The sequence below is a fragment of the Megascapheus bottae genome, chromosome 1 (assembly GCF_031878675.1).
Source record: "Megascapheus bottae isolate mThoBot1 chromosome 1, mThoBot2.hap1, whole genome shotgun sequence".
NCBI lineage: Eukaryota > Metazoa > Chordata > Mammalia > Rodentia > Geomyidae > Megascapheus > Megascapheus bottae.
Genome location: NC_143509.1, coordinates 38,708,691 through 38,730,486, shown reverse-complemented (window position 1 = coordinate 38,730,486; position 21,796 = coordinate 38,708,691). Strand labels below are relative to the sequence as shown.

The 21,796-nt window shown below is 39.1% G+C and overlaps 1 protein-coding gene across 4 annotated transcripts in view; it reads right to left on the bottom strand.

Moving 5' to 3' along the window:
- Pik3ca (phosphatidylinositol-4,5-bisphosphate 3-kinase catalytic subunit alpha) overlaps positions 1-21,796 on the bottom strand; it is a 95,318-nt gene that overhangs the window by 67,902 nt on the left and 5,620 nt on the right. For 3 of the 4 annotated variants that reach the window (XM_090342442.1, XM_090342446.1, XM_090342450.1), the window contains exon 2: positions 19,711-19,780. The exons of the other annotated variant lie outside the window; for it this stretch is intronic. The gene's annotated coding sequence lies outside the window, so the exon portion shown is untranslated. The remainder of the gene's footprint in view (positions 1-19,710; positions 19,781-21,796) is intronic. 4 annotated transcript variants of the gene reach the window in all.

The window sequence follows — 21,796 nt, the reverse complement described above, 5'->3', positions numbered from 1 at the left end:
ACCCATCAGCCCACCTGGGATGATTGCCAGCAGCTCTTACAGACCCTCTTAAACTCGGAAGAGCGTCAGCGGGTTCTGCTGGAAGCTCGGAAAAATGTCAGGGGAGCTGATGGACACCTGACCCAGCTGCCCAATGAAATTGATGCCGCCTTTCCTTTGGAGAGGCCCGCATGGGACTACACTACGGTGGAAGGGTGCCACCGGAGGAAAAAGCTATCGATGGACCACCGAACGGAGAGTGCATCTGGCTACTGGTAAAGTGACTCACTCCTTTTTGCATGTGCCTGATTGTCCTTACCCATTATTAGGCCGGGACTTGCTACAAAAGTTGAAAGCTCAGATCTATTTTGAGGAAACAGAGGTCCGAGTGATGGGACCCAAAGGGCAGCCCCTACATGTAATGGCTTTAAATATAGAAGAAGAATATCGATTGTATGAAAAACCTTCAGAGACTGCAGATCTAAAAAGCTGGCTTGAGGAATTTCCTGAATCGTGGGCAGAGACAGGGGGCCTAGGATTGGCAGTGCAGCAAGCCCCCTTAGTCATTACCCTCAAAGCCACAGCAAGCCCTGTTCCCATCAAACAGTATCCTATGTCAAAGGAAGCACAGGAGGGTATAGGACCCCACATCAGACGGCTGATCGATCAAGGGGTCCTAATCCCCTGTCAGTCTCCATGGAACACCCCCCTCCTGCCTGTGAAGAAACCCGGGACTGGGGATTATAGGCCAGTACAAGACTTGAGGGAGGTAAACAGGCGTGTGGAGGACATCCACCCTACAGTACCTAACCCTTATAATTTGTTGAGCTCCTTGACACCAGCTCATAAATGGTATACTGTGCTGGACCTGAAAGATGCCTTCTTTTGCTTAAGACTACATCCCAGTAGTCAGCCAATTTTTGCTTTTGAATGGAAAGACCCTGAACTAGGATTATCAGGGCAGTTAACTTGGACTAGACTCCCCCAGGGGTTTAAAAACAGCCCCACCCTTTTCGATGAAGCCCTACACCGGGATCTAGCTGATTTCCGGATTCAGAACCCATCCCTAACACTGCTTCAATATGTAGATGATCTTCTCCTAGCAGCCCCAACTTACCAGCAATGCGAACTAGGAACAAAGGACTTGCTTCAAACTTTAGGCTTGCTGGGATATCGGGCCTCAGCTAAAAAGGCACAAATATGCCAGGAACAGGTTACCTACTTGGGCTACCTTATCAGGAATGGGCAGAGATGGCTAACAGAAGCCAGAAAAGAGACAGTCCTCCGAATGCCAGCTCCCAAAACCCAGAGGCAGCTGAGAGAATTCCTGGGGACTGCTGGATTCTGTAGATTGTGGATTCCTGGGTTTGCTGAGATGGCGGCCCCACTATATCCCCTTACCAAACAAGGGACTAACTATACTTGGGGAGAAGAACATCAGAAAGCCTTCCAGGAAATTAAAAAGGCCCTCCTATCAGCACCAGCCCTTGGGTTACCAGACCTAACTAAACCTTTTGATTTGTTTGTGGACGAAAAGTCTGGATATGCCAAAGGGGTCCTCACCCAAAAACTTGGACCCTGGCGACGCCCAGTGGCATACCTGTCAAAGAAATTGGATCCAGTAGCAGCAGGATGGCCGCCTTGTCTTCGAATGGTAGCAGCCATCGCAGTGCTCACCAAGGATGCTGGTAAATTGACCATGGGGCAGCCATTGACTTTACTGGCTCCTCATGCTGTGGAGGCAATAATCAGACAGCCTCCGGACCGATGGCTGTCTAATACCCGGATGACTCATTATCAGGCCATGTTACTGGACACTGATAAAATCCATTTTGGCCCAGTAGTCACTCTTAACCCTGCTACCCTACTCCCAGTCTCAGAGGGGACGGAGGAACCTCATGATTGTCTAGAGATTCTTGCAGAAGTGCATGGAACCAGACCAGATCTCACCGATGTTCCACTCCCTGATGCGGACTGTACCTGGTACACGGACGGGAGTAGCTTCCTACAGGATGGACAACGGAAAGCAGGGGCCGCGGTGACTACAGAGAAGGAGGTAATATGGGCAGAACCCCTTCCACCAGGGACCTCAGCGCAACGGGCAGAACTCGTGGCCCTGACCCAAGCTCTTCTAATGGCCAAAGGAAAGAAAGTCAACATCTACACAGACAGCAGGTATGCTTTTGCCACTGCCCATATACATGGGGAAATATATCGTAGGAGAGGGCTTTTAACTTCGGAAGGTAAAGAAGTTAAAAATAAAAAAGAAATTCTGGCCCTACTGTCAGCTTTATTCTGGCCAGCCAAGCTCAGCATTATGCATTGCCCTGGCCACCAAAAAGGAGACCACCCCGTGGCCATGGGAAATAGACTGGCCGACGAGACTGCACGCACGGTGGCAGCACGCTCAGTGGCACCACAGCCCATGCCTGATGTCACAGCAGCCTTACCTATGGAAGCACCTAATAGGTCGTCCTTCTGGTACGGGCCAAAGGACCAAGACCTGTTAAAAACCCTGGGAGCCACCTTTGACCAGAAAACCGGAGATTGGCTAAAAGAAGGAAAGACTGTACTGCCTACCCCAATAGCATACCAGATAATAGACAGAATCCACAAAATAACTCACCTCAGTCCTAAAAAGCTTAAGGACTTGTTGGACAGAGATGAACAGTTCTTTTATTTCCCCAATAAAAAGCAAATACTTCAGAAGGTTGCAGATTCCTGCCAGGTCTGTGCTCAGGTCAACGCAGGAAAACACAGTGCATCCAAAGGGACCCGAGAAAGAGGACACCGACCAGGAGTCCATTGGGAAATTGACTTTACTGAAATCAAGCCCGGAATGTATGGATACAAGTATCTATTGGTATTTGTGGACACTTTTTCGGGATGGGTGGAGGCTTTTCCCACCAGGAAAGAAACTGCTAAAGTGGTCTCCAAGAAACTTCTGGAAGAGATTTTTCCTCGATATGGCATGCCCAAGGTAATCGGGACTGATAATGGGCCCGCTTTTGTCTCTCAGGTAAGTCAGATGGTGGCCAGATTATTGGGGATTGATTGGAAATTGCATTGTGCCTATAGACCCCAAAGTTCAGGACAGGTAGAGAGGATGAACAGGACCTTAAAGGAGACTTTAACCAAATTAACGCTTGCAACTGGCTCTAGGGATTGGGTACTCCTCCTCCCTTTGGCCTTATATAGGGCCAGGAATACTCCAGGACCCCATCAGTTGACTCCCTTTGAAATCCTGTATGGGGCTCCCCCACCTGCTGTCAGCTTTTTAGATCCTAACATTGCCAGTTTTGCTAACAGTCAAACTCTCCAAGCCCACCTGCAGGCTCTTCAGCTGGTCCAGAAAGAGGTCTGGAGACCTCTGGCGGCAGCCTACAAAGAACAACAGGACCGGCCTGTGGTGCCTCACAAGTTTCAGATTGGTGACTCTGTTTGGGTCCGCCGACACCAAACCAAGAACCTTGAACCCAGGTGGAAGGGACCCTATACTGTCCTGCTGACCACTCCCACCGCTCTCAAGGTAGACGGGATCGCTGCCTGGATCCACGCCTCCCACGTCAAACCGGCAACGCCCGCGGAGACCGGGACCGGACAGCGGACATGGCGAGTCCAGCGAACTCAAAATCCCCTCAAGATAAGACTCATAACAAATTCTCAATAATGGTTCTTATATATCTCAATGTCCTTTGTTGTCAAGGAGACTCTCCCCACCAGGTTAAGGCGTTAACCTGGCAGGTTCTGTCTGCTAATGCGGAGGTAGTATGGGAAACCACCAAAAATACCGTCCCCGATACCTGGTGGCCCATGCTTACCCCAGATTTCTGTCAACTAGCAGCCGGAACTGACCCTAACTGGGGAGTAGGGAATGTGGAGTTACAAGACCTCTATAAGAGCACCCACCCGGGGATAGTTGATACAGCAGGGTGCCGCACTCCATATGCAAGATGCAAGTTTGCTCATTATGATTTCTATGTCTGCCCCCGGGAAGATAGGTCCAGACTCAAGTCAGAACGGTGTGGGGGACCAGGGGAATTCTATTGTGCAAAGTGGGGCTGTGAGACTACTGGGACAGTCAATTGGAAATTACCGGGAGATGTAATAGAGGTCAACAGAAAATTTAGAAAAGAGACTGGCACAGGCAAACCAACTACAGATTGCTTGAGGGGTCAAAGTAGATTCTACTACGGACTCTCTTTACCCCTAAACATAACCTTTACAGAGAAAGGAAAAAAATTGGGATATAGAAAGTGGATCCGGGGGCGCACTTGGGGCTTTAGACTACAGGTTACTGGACATCACCCCGGAGTAATCTTTCAGATTAAACTAAAAATCCAGGCAGTTCCGAGTGGGGTTGTAGGTTTAGGCCCTATGCCTGTTAAAAGGATTGGAAAAATAAAGACTACACCTAAAATGCCTACCCTCCCTCCGACAACCACCACCCCGCCATTAACCACACCAACCCTGGCTCCCATTCAGCCAACCACATCAACCCCAACAGTAATTAAACATAACTTAGCCATACGGAGTGCTCAAATTCCAGGAAATATTGAACTATTGCAAGGGCTGATTAATGGGACCTACTTATTCCTAAATGCCACCAACCCCAATTTAACCCAAGAGTGTTGGTTATGCCTGGCACCCCAGCCCCCTTACTATGAAGGAGTTGCAATTAAAAGAAATTTCAGTACTTTCACAACACCTCCTCCTCAATGCAGGGCCTTTTCCCAGCACAAGCTGACCCTTTCTGAGGTCACAGGACAAGGAGTGTGTGTGGGAACAGTACCTCAGGCTTATCAGAAACTGTGTACTCAGACTGTCAAAGTGCCAACTGGGTCCTATTTTTTAGTTCCTCCTGATAATACCCTGTGGGCTTGTAGCACCGGACTGACCCCCTGTGTGTCATCTAAAATTCTAGATCGCACTTCAGACTTTTGTGTAATTATAGAATTATGGCCTAAAATAACCTATTACAATCCAGATTACATGTATAATTATTATGAGAAAAATACCCGAGTACGTCGGGAACCTATATCTTTGACTATGGCAATAATATTGGGAGGAATAACTATGGGCGGAATAGCCTCTGGAATTGGAACTGGGACATCCGCCCTTTTAGCTAGCAAAGAAATTAAAGCACTGCAAAGTGCAATGCATTCGGACATCCATGCTTTAGAAGAATCAGTCAGTGCCTTGGAAAAGTCCTTAACCTCCCTGTCTGAAGTTGTGTTGCAAAATAGAAGGGGGTTGGATGTATTGTTTTTAAAAGAAGGGGGACTGTGTGCGGCCCTTAAAGAGGAATGTTGCTTCTATGCAGACCATACTGGAGTAGTAAGAGACAACATGGCCAAACTAAGGGAGAGACTCAAACAGAGACAGCAAATGTTTAATTCACAACAAGGATGGTTTGAAGGATGGTTTAATAAATCACCATGGCTTGTCACTCTGCTTTCCAGTATTATGGGCCCGTTAGCCATTATTTTTCTAATTCTATTATTTGGTCCCTGTATACTAAACCGGGTACTGCAATTTGTCAAGGACCGGGTGGCAGTAGTCCAAGCCCTGGTATTAACGCAGCAATATAACCAGGTGCCTCAGGAAGACTGTCTTTAAAATAAAAGATTTTATTTAGGTACAAGAAAGAGGGGGGAATGAAAGACCCTCCCCCTGAAAAGATAAACAAATTAAAAGCAAATCATATACTTAGCAGCTTAGCATTAGTAATGCCATTTTGCAAGGCCTAAACTAAGAAATAAAAGTGTAGTCTTAGGATAAAAATAGGGGGGGGCAATAAGAGGAACAATGTATGGGCCAACATCTGACCCGGGTCCAGGAAACAAGAGGAACAGATGTTTGGTAAAAAGAGTGGAGTGACACCAGGGCGGCAGTTGGGCCAGGCCTGTGGTTAGAGAAATGTGTTAAAATAGAAAGTCGCCAGTATATCAATAAGAGGAACTTGATAAACCAATCAGAACCCTGTAACTATGCTGCCTCTGCTTCTGTAAGCCTGCTTCAGCTGTCTATAAAAATATACCCCTCTCCCCAGCCTGGCGCGCAAAGTCTTCTAGGAGACTTTGCTGCCCGGGCGCCCGATACCCTAAATAAAAAACCTCTTGCTGCTTGCATCCGATTGAGTGGTCTCGCTGTTCCTTGGGGAAGGCCTCCCACTTGAGTGACCTCCTCTTAGGAGGGTGGTCTTTCATACTAATGGATGGAAGATTTTTGAATCTTTTTTTTTTTTTGGTCAGTTGTGGGGCTTGACCTCTGGACCTGGGCACTGGGCACTGTCCCTGAGCTCTTCAGGTTCAAGATTATCACCCTACTCCTTGAGCCACAGTGCCACTTCCGGTTTTCTAGTGGTTAACTGGAGATAGGAGTCTCACAGACTTTAGTGCCCGGACTGGCTTTGAACCATTATCCTCAGATCTCTGCCTTCTGAGTAGCTAGGATTACAGTCGTGAGCCACCACACCTGGCTAGATTTTCAAATCTTAATATCAACCAGCACATGCAATCCTCATTTTTTCCCCTGAGTTCTAGGCCAAAAAAAAAAAAAGAGTATCTTAAATTTTGTTTCATGAGTCGTGACAAATATATGTAGTTGTCAAAACATATCAAGTTTTAAACTACTTCCAACTGGACACTGGAGGTTCATATCTGTAATCTAGCAACTGGGAGGGTGAGACATGAGGATTGTGGTTCAAAGCCAGTCTGGGCAGAAAAAAAGTCCTGGGTAAGACCCATACCTCCAATTATCCACTCAAAAACTGGAAGTAAAGCTGTGGCTCAAAGTGATAAGAGTGCTAGACTTGAGCAGAAAGAGACACAGGGACAGTACCCAGGTTCTGAATTCCAGCCCTATGACCAAAAGAAAAAAAAAAAGAATGTTTGATACTAACAGGCCATCCATTTAATTTTAGTACAACATATCCACTCTGTATAACCTTCTCTTCTCCTGCATTATTGGAATGGCTAGGACTCCAAGGATAATTCTGAATATGGTAAGAACAAATATCCTTGCGGTTTTCTTAATGTTAAATGGGAAAACATGCGACCAATTGACAACGAAGTATGTTAGTAATTTTTTCAGCTATCCAGTCTCTGGGTGAAAAAGTTTACCTTTAATTAGATGGTTAATTTAAACATCTAATAAATATTATCAAATGTGTCTGTATATATGAATACAATATTTTTAATATGGTTTTCCAACATGCATGGTTTACTAAACAAGACTTCTGAAAGTTAAATTTTCATGAATAGGGTGAATCTCACATGGTCATGCCATATTTTCTTTTCAAAAACATCATATTCCTAAACATCCTAATATATTAGAATTGTGTGTGTGTGTGTGTGTGTGTGTGTGTGTGTGTGTGTGTGTGTGTGTGTGTGTGAGTCAGTGTTTATAAGAAAATTTGGCTGCTAGATATGCTGTGATGCCTTTATTTCATCTTTGGAATCTGGCAATACAACTCAAAAATGAAATGCAACAGACTTCTTCCTCCTATATTTTCTTAAAACTTTTGAGAGTGATTCACATTTTTTTTCCTTCTTTCAATATTTGACAGAATAATCAGCTATGTCACTAGGACCTTATGACTAATTTTGATTATCAACTTGATGGTATTGACAGATGCTGAGTATTTTCATGCCAAGGAGATTAGTAAGGAATATTTTTGAAAATGTTCATCCTTTTCCAAGAGGATTAACTGCCACTACCTCTGTAGCTGATACCACTATTAATTCTGAATTTCAGATTTAACTTTTTCTACTTGCCTGTATGATTACTTAGACATCTGTCAATTTTCACATCTGGGAATTCAGTTTATGTTACTGTATTAATATTTGTGTAAGGAGGAATACTGTTCCTGGGGCTTTTACTCAGAGTATGAGTGCTGTTCCTGAGCTTTTTTGTTCAGGGCTAATGTTCTATCACTTGACCTATAACTCCACTTCTGGCTATTTTTTTTTCCTGCTGCAAATGGAAATAAAGAGTCTCATGGACTTTCCTGCATGTGTTGGCTTCAAACCAAAATCCTTAGATAGCAGCTTCCTAAGTAGCTATGATTACTGGTGTGAGCCACCTGCAACTGGATATTATTGATTCTTACTTTGGTAATTCTAGAACATACTTCTATTATTTCTATAATTCCTATATGTATGTTCTGTTCCCATTATTCCTCCTATAATTAATGATATTAATGATATTAGCTATACTTCAAACAGAAGTGGATGCAGGAAGTAAAAGTTGTTAATAATTTTCAATTTTTTTCTTATTATACTCTTACCTAACTGTAGTAATTTGTATACTAACACTCTCTAACCTAAGTGTAGCAATCTGTATACCAGGAAATGGGTAGGGTGGGAGCATTGAGCTGAAGAGCTCAGGGACAGCGCCTAGGCCCACCTAAAAACAAAACAAAAAAAAGGGTCTTTCATATCAGGCCTGGTTGAATCTTATGGTTTATAACATGTATTAATATTTTGAGGAATACTGTTTTGTTTTTCTTTTTTCTTTACCAGTCCTGGGGCTTGAACTCAGGGCCTGGGCACTGTCCTTGAGCTTTCTCAAGGCTAGTGCTCTACCATTTGAGCCACGGCACCACTACCAGCTTTTTCTGTATATATGGTACCAAGGACTCGAACCAAGGGCTTCATTCATGCTAAGCAAGCACTCTTCCACTAGGCCCCACACCTGGCCCTCAGGAATACTTTTAATCTTTTACAAAGACAATAACATATCAAGTCAATTAACTAATAATATGCTTTAAGACTGGCTTATGGGTTTGAGGGGGTTGGAATGTGTATTGTTTATATTAGCTTCTAAAATAGTACAAAGAGTTTCATAATAACTTTTACTATATTAAATGTTTGAAAGAAAATAATGAGAACAGGTTAGCTTTAATAAATCTTAAAGCCAACGTATTTTTGCAAATGATAGAGTATTGATCCTTGAAGCACCACAGTAGATAATGAAGAAAAAAACCAAATGTTTATGAGTTAACACAAAAGTTTAAGAAATAAAACATACCAGGCTGGGGATTTGGTCTATTGGTAGTGTTGTACGCCTGGCAGGTTTGAATCCTCAATACCATATACACAGAAAAAGCCAGAAGTAGTGCTATGGCTCAAGTGGTAGAGCGCTAGCCTTGAAAAAGCCCCAAAGCAGTATTCAGGCCTTGAGTTCAAGCTCCAGGACTGGCAAAAAAAAAAAAAAAAAAAAAAAGAGAGACCACATTTTTGGAGAGGAAGACAGCAATTCTCGGGAAGATGAAGTTTACCTTTAATACAATCACAATAAAGTATCAATGATATGTATATATGTAAGCTGCATGTGTAGAACTAATTAGGCTCTCTCTAATGTTTCTAGTGTTGAAAAATCTGCAAAAAAAATTCCCGGAAAAGTTAGGGGAAATGAGAGAAAATAACATAACTCTCCTAGTATTAAAACATATGAACAAACTACTAGTTAGGAACAATGGCAAGATATGTTTACAAAGGGTCAGGTCAAGCTGAGTGGTTACATACTCCTATAGACCCAGGTAGTGGGTGGATGAAAATGGAAGATTACCTCAGACCTTAAGTTTGAGATTAGTCAGGATAATATGGTGCAAACTTTGTCTCAAGACCAAAAAAAAAAGAGGCATTTCAATATACTAGAAGAAAAATTTCACAAGTGAACATATGTATTATACTATATGATAAAGGCTACTTAGATCTCTTACTGAGAAAACAGTGTAGGTTACTAATTTACACTTTATAATAAACTAAATCTTACTTAAAATTTTTTTAAGTATCAAAAATAAAATAATAAAGCCAAGGACCAGTAGCTCACACTTGTCTGAGGTACTCAGAAGGCTGAGATCTGAGGATTGCAGTTCGAAGCCAATCTGGGTAGGAAATCTCTGAAACAAACTACTCAGAGAAAAAGAGAAAGTTTGAAGTGGCACTGTGACTCAAATAGGTAGTCTTGAGTGCAAAGAAGCTCAGGAACAGCACCTACGTCTTGAGTTCAAGCCCTAGGACAGGTTAAAAAATAAGTACTACATGAAAATATGACTTTTTCTTTTTACTATTTATGAAGTTATCTGTAAGTAAGAGTGAAAAAAAGACAAATAAGTGAAAATAAGTAGGAAATAAGTATTGCTGCATGTAGAGGGTAAATCTCAAAGGACAAAACAAAATTATAAACTAGTAAAAACTCATTATTATTAATAAAGGGGAAAATCCCTTAATTAATAAAGGGATTAATAAAGGGACTTTCCCTTTATTAATAGAAGTCTACAGATAGTAATGGTGTGATGTGAAATACACAAAAGAATATATATCATGAATTTACAGAAAAAGTAAAATAAATGGCCAATTGAATAAAAGTTCCCATGTTGATTCAAAATAAAATATGAATTAAATGATACTTCATTTCACCTATTAGATTTACAACATTAAGAGGAAAAAAAATATGAGAACTTTGCTAGACACAGGTAATAAAATGAAAAAGGGGGCCGAGAGTTTGGCCTCATGGTAGAATGCATGCATAAAAACCTGCGTTTAATTCCTCAGTACCACATACATAGAAAAAAGCCAGAAATGATGCTGTGGCTCAAGTGGTAGAATTCTAGCCCTGAGAAAGCCCAAGGATAGTGCTCAGACCGAGTTAAAGGCCCAGGACTGACAAAAAAATAAACAAAGAAAGAAAGAAAGAAAGGATGAAACAAAGAGAAAAAGCTGTAATGAATCAAAAAAGTGCCACAATCGAATATTTGTTATTCCTAAAGTTCTGAAATGAGGTAAATGGAAAAAAGGAATATTAAAGAAACAAAAAAAAATCTGTGAGCTAGAGAGAGATATTTGGATTAAGGACATCACTTAAAGTGACTGGGAGTGTGGCTCAGTGGTAGAGTGCTGGCCATTCCTTAGTACCACACACAGAAAAAGCCACAAGTGGTACTGTGGCTGAAGTGGAAGAGCATTAGCCTTGAGCAAAAGAAACTAAGGGACTGTGTTCAGCCCGAGTTCAAGCCCCAGGACTGGCAAAAAAAAAAACCCCAAAAACAAATAATAATAATAATAAAAAAAAAAACCAAAACAAAAACCAGAAAGGAAAGAAAGAAAACAACAGAACTTCACTAAGTAGAATAGAAAAAGGAAAAGGAAAGAAGGACCAATCCATACTAGATAATACATGGTAAACAAAGAGCCTAAGAGAGTATATAGATAATCAAGAAAGGAATAAATTATCTAACTGTGAATACTATATTCATTTTAATAATAACTATGGAGTAATAAACATCTGCTAAGGAAAAAAATCAGCTAGGAATTTTAAACCTAGCTTAAAAACTAAGTAAATAAATAAACTTTCCAAACTGGTTCTCAGACTTTTTTGTTGGCCCCAACTAATCCCATGGCAGTGCGCTGAATTAATATTATACTTAACTGAAGAAGTAGATTGCACAGAGACTGGTAGAATGGACACCATAGTCAGCTCATACAAATGAATAATTTCTCAAAAGCAAGAAAGAACTAGTTTTATATCAGTCAGAAAAAGTATTAGGACCAAATTGGAAAATGAAATCTGTATGGTCAAAGTAAAGAGTGATCAAGAAAAAGAGCACAAAAGAGATACAGCAGCTGGGAGTTTGGCCTAGTGGTAGAGTGCTTGCCTAGCATGCACGAAGACCCGGGTTTGATTCCTTGGTACCACATAAATAGAAAAAAGCTGGAAGTGGTGCTGAGGCTCAAATGGTAGAGTTCTAGCCTTGAGAAAGTCCAAGGACAAGATGACTCTAACTTTCTCATATGTTTCTTTAAAAAAGAACAGTTGCTATTAAATATTTCATTGGTAACATCTTCAGTATATTAGAATATTACTCATTGATTTCCATCAACACCTTTAAGAATAAAGTCTATAGGAAGGCTAAAACATATCTAAACTTTGGAAACTGAACTTTCAAAATCATATATATATATGTATTTATATATCCATACCAAGCACTAGTAGCTCATGCCTGCAATCCTAGCTACTCAGGAGGGTACTAGTAGCCCATGCCTATAATCCTAGCTACTGAGGAGGGTACTAGTAGCCCACGCCTGTAATCCTAGCTACTCAGGAGGGTAACTAGTGGCTCATGCCTGTAATCCTACCTGCTTAGGAGGGCTGAGATCTGAGGGTCATAGTTCAAAGGCAGCCCTGGCATGAAAACCTGTGAGACTCTTATCTCCAATTAACCATCAAAATAAAAGGAAATGGTGCTGTGGTTCAAGTGGTAGAGAAGTAGACTGGAGCTGAAGAGCTCAGGGATTGTGTCCAGGCCCAGAATTCAAGACCCAAAACTGACCAAGCAAAAACAAAACAAAACAAAACCAAAAAACATATTTGCATAAAAAAGAACATTTGCATATATATAGCTTTTATTCTTAATTACAACCCAATAAAAATGTTGCCCATATAAATATTAGTTCAGATTCATTCAACACTATTTATAGACATTCCAGAAGGTATGATGCTTCTGCAAAGGAAAAAATACAGTACATACACAAGTGAAGAAAATAAAAGTGAAAGAAAATATGCCTTGTTTGAGGCTACCACTGGCAGCCTTTTTTGATATATTCTGTTTATTTTATTTTATTTTTTTGCCAGTCCTAGGCCTTGAACTCAAGGCCTGGGCACTGTCCTTGGGCTTTCTCAAGGCTAAAGCACCATTTCTGGCTTTTTTTCTATGTATGTGGTAACAAGGAATTGAACCTGGGTCTTCATGCATGCTGGGCAAGCACTCTACCACTAGGCTAAATATATATATATAATATATATGTTATATATATTATATTTATATAATATATATTATATATATCTATTTGGAAGGCAAAAGGATAGAATATTTTGCTGAGGAATCAAACCAAAGCCTTATTATACATGCTTACATTTCTAATAGTTATATTCTTCCATAACCCCCTTTTACTTGACATATTCCTCCTTTTTTCTGTATATATTTTGGATTCTTTCTTTGTAAGTTTCACTTACATAGTACATATAATTGTATTTTTTACTTCAAAAATATTTTCTTAAATTACTATGAGTATTTCATTAAAAACACTTTTATAACTATTTCAATAGAAGATGTAATAGATTACTTGTTAGTTACACTGTTCTAAATTGTTATATATAATGCTGAAAACAGAATTACTGGGTCAAAAACTACATTAATTTCAAAAGACTTAAAATGTCCACTTGCTTTTCAAAAGCAGCCAATGGAATTAAAAGAGCAAGAACATTTATAGTATCAATCCAGAAAAAGCATAATGGGTTTTTATTGTTTGTTTTGCTTTGTTTTGTTTTGTTTTCCCAGTCCTGGGGGCTTGAACTCAGGGCCTAAGCACTGTCCTTGGGCTTTCCTCAAGGCTAGCACTCTACCACTTGAGCCACAGCATCACTTCCAGCTTTTTCTGTGTATGTGGTACCAAGGAATCAAACCTAGGACTTCATGCATGCTAGACAAGCACTTTATCACTAGGCCAGTTTTTTTTTTTTTTAACTCAAAAAGTTAAATTATAACACCACATCTTAAAATTCTATTTCTTCAATAACTTATTAGGGGGAAAAAACATAGCCTATGTGCTTTTATCTCTGGTTTAGTAGAAGAACGTTCTCAGACTCTTTGATCATTCAACAAAAGGGACTTTATGCTTCTGAAAATATTTTAAAATTAAAAAATATTTTACAATTGCATGAATCAGGTAATGAACCTTGTTTATTTATTTATTTTGTCAGTCCTGGGCTTGGGTTCAGGGCCTGAGCACTGTCCTTGGGCTTTCTCAAGGCTAGAGCTCTACCACTTGAGCCACAGCACCACCTCTGGCTTTTTTTTCTAGAATGTGGTACCGAGGAATCAATGCATGCTGGGTCTTAATGCATGCTAGGCAAGCATTCTACCACTAGGCCAAACTACTGGCCATTGTGTACCCAATGCTATGGACATGGTATTGGAAGTATAAACACAACTACATAGACATAAAAATCTATGACACTACAGACATAATGTTTTATTACATAGATTAATATGTATCTATGACACAAACCTTCAGCCTAATTTTAATTATGTTCTAAAATCTAAGTGCCAGTGATTGTATATAGAGATTCCCTTCTTGAATACTTTTGGTTAAATACGTCATTTGAAATATGATGTAAAAAATCAATGTTAATAAATTCTTTAATATAAAAAAAATTTAAATTCAGCAGGGCATGGTGGCTCATACCTGTAATCCTAGCTACTCAGGAGGATGAGATCTGAAAATCACAGTTCAAAGCCATCCTGGGCACTAAAAAGTCTATGAGACTCTTTTCTCCAATTAATCATCAGAAAACCAGAATTGGTGCTGTGGTTCAAAGGGTTGGGTGGTAGCCTTGAGCTGAAGAGCTCAGGGACAACGCTCAGGCCCAAAGTTCAAGATCCACAGCCTACCAGAAAAAAACAATTAAAAATGCAAAATATTTAAAAATCAAACTCGGGGACAGCACCCAGGCTCAGTACAAACACCTGATACATCTTTTGCAGAATTCTAGTTCTGGCCTGTAAAGTCTTTTAATTTGTTCCTGTGTTAGGGAAGGGCTAGAGAAAAAATTAAGTGTCCAATGTTTTCAGAGTCATATATAATAAATCTCTATTCTTAAGTCTTTCTAATTCTTTTTTATTTTTTCATTTTTCTTTAATTTTTTGATAGCACTGAGATTTGAATTTATGTTCCAGTCCTTTTTGTTTTATTTACTTTTTCCACCAAGTTTTGAACTTTTGCCTGGGATCGCACCCACTGCACTGATCCTATTTCCCTCCATACAACTGGGATTACAAGGAGACACACACTTAGACATTAGGTCTAATGTCTAACAAGTGCTTTCCTAAGGATTCTCAAATACATCTTTTTCTGTTTACTTCTATTCACTTGATCATTTTTAGTGTTTGATTTTGCAAACTTTATTATTTTTTGATCAACCATACTATCCATTTTTATGCAACGGTTTACTCTCATTTTATAGTACACTTTAAAAGTTAGCTCTCATTCATACGTCTTCATTTAAAATGGTCTCACGTTTATTCCATTACAGTCCCTCAAAAAAAACACAATTACCTGAATTTCTGATACATTGTTCTGGTTTTGTTTTTTTTTGTTTGTTTGTTTTTTTGCCGGTCCTGGACTTGAACTAAGGATCTGAGCACTGTCCTTGACTTTCTCAAGGCTAGAGCTCTACCACTTGAGCCTCAGTACCACTTTCAGCTTTTTTCTATGTATGTGGTACTGAGGAATCAAACCCGGGTCTTCATGCATGCTAGGCAAGCACTCTACCACTAGGCCAAACACCCGGCCCCTTGTTTTTTATTTTTGATTTTTTTTTTGCCAGCCCTGGGGCTTGAAATCTGGGCCTGCAGGTGATCCCTGGTCTTTAGTATTCAAGGCAAGCAGTCCACCACTTGAACCACAGTTCCACTTTTGGCTTATTGATGGTTAACTGGTGATAAGAGTCTCACAAACTTTTCTTCCTGGGCTGACTTCAATTCACCATCCTCAGATCTCAGCCTTTGAGTAGCTTAGATTATATGAGGAGCCACTAGCACCCAGCTCTTCAGATATATTTCTTAAAAGAGAATTAGGTTATACATGTAAAAAAAAAACTGAGACTTTTAATTATCATTCACACGCATGATATTTGTTCCTCCCTCTTACATATCTCAATAAAGACATTCGTGTTTTCTTCACAAAGACTCACATTTTTCATTAATACATAGAAAAATTTTTTCTCATAAATTAATTTCCTCTTGTTATAGGTCAGTAACCAACTGGTATTGCTGCTAATAAGGAGAACTACTGATTGTGAAATTCTTATATGTAGTTACTGTATTCTTATTCATTCCAATAATTGCTGTGATGACTGTTGGTTTCACATTGTTGTGATAATCATACGACAACAAGGCAATGTGTATGCCTGTAAAACCTGCTTCCTAGGATGCATAGGTAGAACAAAGTTAAGGTCATTCCTGGGCAAAAAAACCCATAAAAATGCTATTTTTAAATTAGGTACACAATCAACTCACACATGTTCTCTAGAGCACTGTGGTTCAAGACCAGCAAAAACATGAATGTGAGACCCCATCTCAATAAACAGTCAGAAGTGATGGTGAATGGCTATCAGCCTAGTTACATAGGAGACATAAATAGGAAAATTGTGATCCAAGCTAGTTACAGCATATATGTAAAGGCTTATCTGAAAAATAACAAAGGCAGAAAGGGTTGGGGACATGGCTCAAACAGTATAATAACTGTGCAGGATATGCAAGGTTCCTGAGTTCAAACTCATGGTCAGTAATTGAAAGTCTAGAGTCATGATGTCTTTTTCACCTGTGGATAGCAGCCCCACAAGAGACTACATTTTGTAATTAGATATACATTAAAAGTATTTGAAAGTATGCTAAATAACCCTTTATATGCAAGTTCAAAAAGAAACTTTTGAACAATTATGCAAAAATTACTGAGACTTTCTACAACATCTCCATTCAAAGTAATCTATGGTGGGGAAGGGAGGTTGTTCTGTTGTTTGTCAGTCATGGGGCACTGTTCCCTGAGCTCTTTTGCTCAAGGCTAGCACTCTACCACTTGGAGACACAGTTCTACTTTCAGCTTTTGAGTGGTTGGAGGTAAGAGTCTCACAGGAACTTTTCTGCCTGAGCTGGCTTAAACCGCAATCCTCATATCTCAGCCTCCTGAGTAGCTAGGATTACAGGCATGAACCACTGGCACCAGGATATATAGCTGGCATTTTGTTGTTGTTGTTTTTTTCCAGTCCTGGGACTTACATTCAGCGTTGGTGCTGTCATTAAGCTTGTTTTGTTCAAGGCTAGCACTCTACCACTTGAGCCAAAGCGTCATTTCAAACTTTTTTGAGTAGTTTACTGGAGATAAAGAGTCTCTTGGACTTTACTGCCCAGGCTGTCTTTGAACTGTGATCCTCAGATCTCAGCCTCCCGAGTAGCTAGGATTACAGATGTGAGCCACTGGAGCCTGGCAATATATAGTTGTTATTGTTGTTTTCTAAGTGTGTGATTTTTTTTTTTTTTAACCAGCCCTGGGGATTAAACTCAGGGTCTGGGAACTGTCCTTAGACACCTTTTGCTCAAGGCTAGCACTCTGCCACTGGAGCCACTTCTAGCTTTTTCAATGTATATGATACCAAGGAATCAAACCCAGAACTCAGGGGTTCATGCATGCTAGTCAAGCAGTCTACCACTAGGCCACACTCCTGACCCAAGTATATAGATTTTATTACTGTCCTGGTTTATGAGAATACAGACTATAAGTTCATCCACTTCAGGACAGTAAATCTGAATAAGCATCAACCATATCCTAGTCAAACTGCTAAAAAAAAAAAAAGCAAAAGTGAACCGTAAGTCAACAGTCTCAATTACATAAAGTACCAACAATAATACTAAAACCAGAAACTTGTACCAGTTTCATCATTTAGTTATTTTAGTGATTAAAGGGAAACAGAGATTAAACTCATGGAAATAATCAAAACACATAGCTGCTTTCACCTTTTTCAAACAAATGATTTGTAAAGTATTCATAATGTCCAGGCAGTGCCTACCGGTAATAAACAAAACATATACAAGGGCAGACACAATGAACAAATAAGTATAAACAGTATTAAATGGACATGAAAACTGTATTAAAGCTATGTCACAAAGGGACATTTAATAATTTTAGTACATGAAAGAAAGGCAGAAAAAGAAAATATCTATTAACTCTAAATGAATACTGCTTCAATGTCAGACAGCTGTTAAGATATCTACTAGGAATTGGAAGATTCTAGGAATAGATAGTAAAAAAAGATCCATAGGAAACTCAGGCTAGATGTAAAGTACATTACAAACAGTGCTGGCACATGGCTCAAGTAGTTAATCCCTGCCTAACAAGAATCTGGGACACTAATTTCAGATCAAAGTATTGCCAAACCATTTAGGTAATATTTTCTATACATTAATTCTATATTTCTATAAAGTTACACATGACAATTTTAATAAGGATTAGTCATAAAATACAATTCAAATTCCTAGAGCAAAAATGAAGTTTAAAGTTTTAATAGAAAAGAAAGCAGTAGAGCCAGCACCATGGCTCATATCTATAATCCTAGCTACTCAAGAGGCTGAGATCTGAGGATTACAGTTCGAAGCCCAGGCAGAAAAGCCTCTAGGAGATGCTTATCTACAATTATCCAGAATTAATCACTCAAAAACCAGAAGTGGAGTACTGTCTTAAAATGCTAACCTTGAGCTGAAAAACTCAGTGACAGCACTCAAGCCCTGAATACGTCTTACAAGTAACCAAAATAAGAAATGAAAAAAAGAAAGCAGTAATATAAAGAACAGACACTTCAGGCTTGTTGGAAAACAACTATACTATTCAGTATCCAAAGATTTGATGCATTATTAAATTTTCAAATAAGATAATTCATTTCACTACAAAATGGTAATGCTCTAAAATAGATGAATTTTACTGGTCTTACTCTCAAAGTGTTTACTGTGAGCTAGGTACTGACTTAAATGCTTTCACATATTATCCTATATTAGTACTATTAATATTATTATTTTATCATTGTGGAGCTTGAACTCAGGGGCTCAGCACTGTTCCTGAGCACTTTTGCTCAGGCTGAACATCTCTTTCAGCCACAGTACCACTTCTAGTTTTTGAGGAGTTAATTGGAGATAAGAGTCTCAGGGGGACTTTTTTGCCTGGGCTGGTTTAGAAGGGGACATTTGCCTGGGTTGATTTTGAAGCACCATCCTAAGAATAACTAGTATTACAGTCATGATCCACCAGTGCCCGGCCCTTATCTGTATTATTATTTATTACTATTTCTCCTTTGTAAATGAAAAAGTTTGTATTACCAAGGGAATATTTAACCTAAAGTGGTTAAATATTTAACCCAGAGTGGTTAAATAAGTGCCCCAAGGTTAGAAAACTAGTAATTTTTTTTTTTTTTGGTGGACTTGGACTCTGGGCCTGAGCACTGTACCTGAGCTCTTCAGCTCAAGGCCATCGCCTTACCTCTTGAGCCACAGTCCCACTTCCCCTTTTCTAGTGATTAATTAGATATAAGACTCTCCCTGTCTCTAGCGCCTGGGTTGTCTTTGAACTGTGATCCTTCAATCTCAGCCTCCTGAATAGCTAGGATTACAGGTATGAGCCACCACAACCAACTAGAAAACTAGTAATCTTAATAGTCTGACCCAGCATATGCTGTTAATTTTTATAATAATTAGGAGAAGAAAATTAGAAGCCCAAGTACACAGGTTATACTTTACAAATTTTCTGTCCTAACCGCATATATTCTTTACAATTGTCAAGTTACTTGCTTCAAATATTTTTGTTTGGGAAAGAAACAATATATTTTGAATGTATATAGATTTTATTACTGTCTTGGTTTATGTTATTTCTACTAAAGAAAAAATGACCAGTCTTCTCCATACTATGAAAATATTAGTAATCAACATCACTCAGTCTTACTACCATTTTATCAAGACAAATTTCAAAACCACTCTGAAAAAAAATCATGTCCAACTTTTAGAACTGGTATACCGATATTACTTTTTTGTAATCATCCATAAATCTATATTTATAGGCCAACAACTGATTTGGCAAAAATACAGATCCAATAATTCCGAAGGTTTTCAAAATATTTCATTACCTGTTTTCTGATCAAGGACACTGATTTTTGTCATCTTTCCATGTATTTGTCTGTGCAACTGAGGAGAGATCTAGGGTGGAAAAAAAGAGGTTTACTAAGCCTCTGAAAATATGTTTCTAAGACTAGCATACATTTTCTGAAAACTGTTTAATGGTTAGGACAACCAAGGTAAACAACAGGGCTAACAAGTAAAGATGATGTCTGGTGCTGTCTATTCATGGTTCTAAAACAGTTCTGCTGGCTTTAATGCACTAAAAATGATTTGATGGCTTCCAATAATGATCACACCTGCAGTAGGCTTGCTTTCCCTAAGTCATTAATAATTTCAGAAAATTAAACCAACAAATAATATTTCACACCATTCTTTTCCAGTGGCTGTTGACTCCTCCAGAATTTTAACAAATGCCTTCAAATATTTGTAATTTTATAATAACATAGATAAATAAAACAGATTTAAAAAAAACTTTTGACTCTGAAAACATAAGAAGATAGATACACTGTCTTCTCTCTAGGGAGTGATTGACTTACTCTTCTCTGAAACCAAAACCAGATTTTACCCAGGAATCACAGAGTTTAGGAATCACAAGGAATCTCAGAAACTTTGGAAGTGAAGAATAAGCACTAAAATGTCATGCTCTCAGTTGGGCATAGGTAGCTCAAGGATGGAATCCTAGCTACTCAGGAGGCTTCGGTATGAACATCACAGTTAGAAGTCATATAGGCAAGAAAGTCTATGAGACTTTTATCTCCAATAAACTAGCAAAAAAAAAAAAAAAGCCAGAAGTGAACTATGGCTCAAGTAGTAAGCACTAGCCTTACACATGAAAGCTCAGGAAGGACTCCCAGGCCAAGAGTTCAAGTCATAGGGCTGGCAAAAAAAATAAAGTCATGCTCTCAAATCAACTGCCAGCTTAAATGTAGAACCAAGACTTTATAATATAATACAATCTTCTTTGTACAATACCACAGCCTTAATCTATTCCTGTCAATCTTTCACACACACACACACATTTCAAATTAGCTAACTTTTCGCTATTCTTACATAATTCAAATCTGTATTCAATACATGATCAACTAAGTCTCATATAGAGCAATTTACTTGACTTTTCATTACTACTTCTTTTTTAAGTGTTGAGCTACTAATAGAAATATCAGAATCATCTGCACTAAAATACTATGCTAGGTGCTAGGAATTCAAGACTAAAGACATCATTTCAGCTGTTCAAACATATATGCCTAGAATTCTCTGTATATTACTGCCTTATATTTCTGTACTTGATGAGATACATTACTACTTCTAACTTCTGGGTTAAGAGTTATAATAGCAGAATGTATGTTTGTATACCTGTTTTCACAACTAAACAGATTTTTTTAAACATCACATTTATTTCAAATAGTATTGCTGCTCGATACAAAGACTTCTACGTTAGAACTATTAAAACTGCAATTGCATCCTAAAAGTTACTAAACTTACTTATAAAAGTATTTTGAGGGGCTCGGGAGTGTGGCCTAGTGGTAAAGTGCTTGTCTAGCATGCATGAAGCCGTGGGTTTGATTCCTTGGTACCACTGGTACCACATACACAGAAAAAGATGGAACTAGTGCTATGGTTCACGTGATAGAACACTTGCCTGGAGAAAGCTCAAGGACAGTGCCCAAGCCCCAAGGACTGGCAAAAAAAAAAAAAAAATTAAGGCACATTGTCAAGCTAACCAAAATAGGACAGGAGACAGGAGTATTTTTTATGTCAACTATAAAAAATTATTCTTACAATAGATATAATAAATACATTTTATCTAAACGAACTTATGCTTAACAGCACATTACAATTGATATTGTATAAATTCAGGAAGTGAGACAAAAAGAGCGTACGCCATTACACTTACAGACACACACGCACACTCAAAATTGTGAGGCGGAAATGAATTTAGTCTCCTAGGATCTAGAGTAGAGCTAAAACATAGAGAAAACTGTTTCATTTCAAGGAATATTAAATTTGAGGGTAAAGATGGCTCTAAAAGTCATCACTTCAAATTTACAAACTTTCACTAGGACAGATGTGGATTGGTAGAGCCTAAAAGCAGAA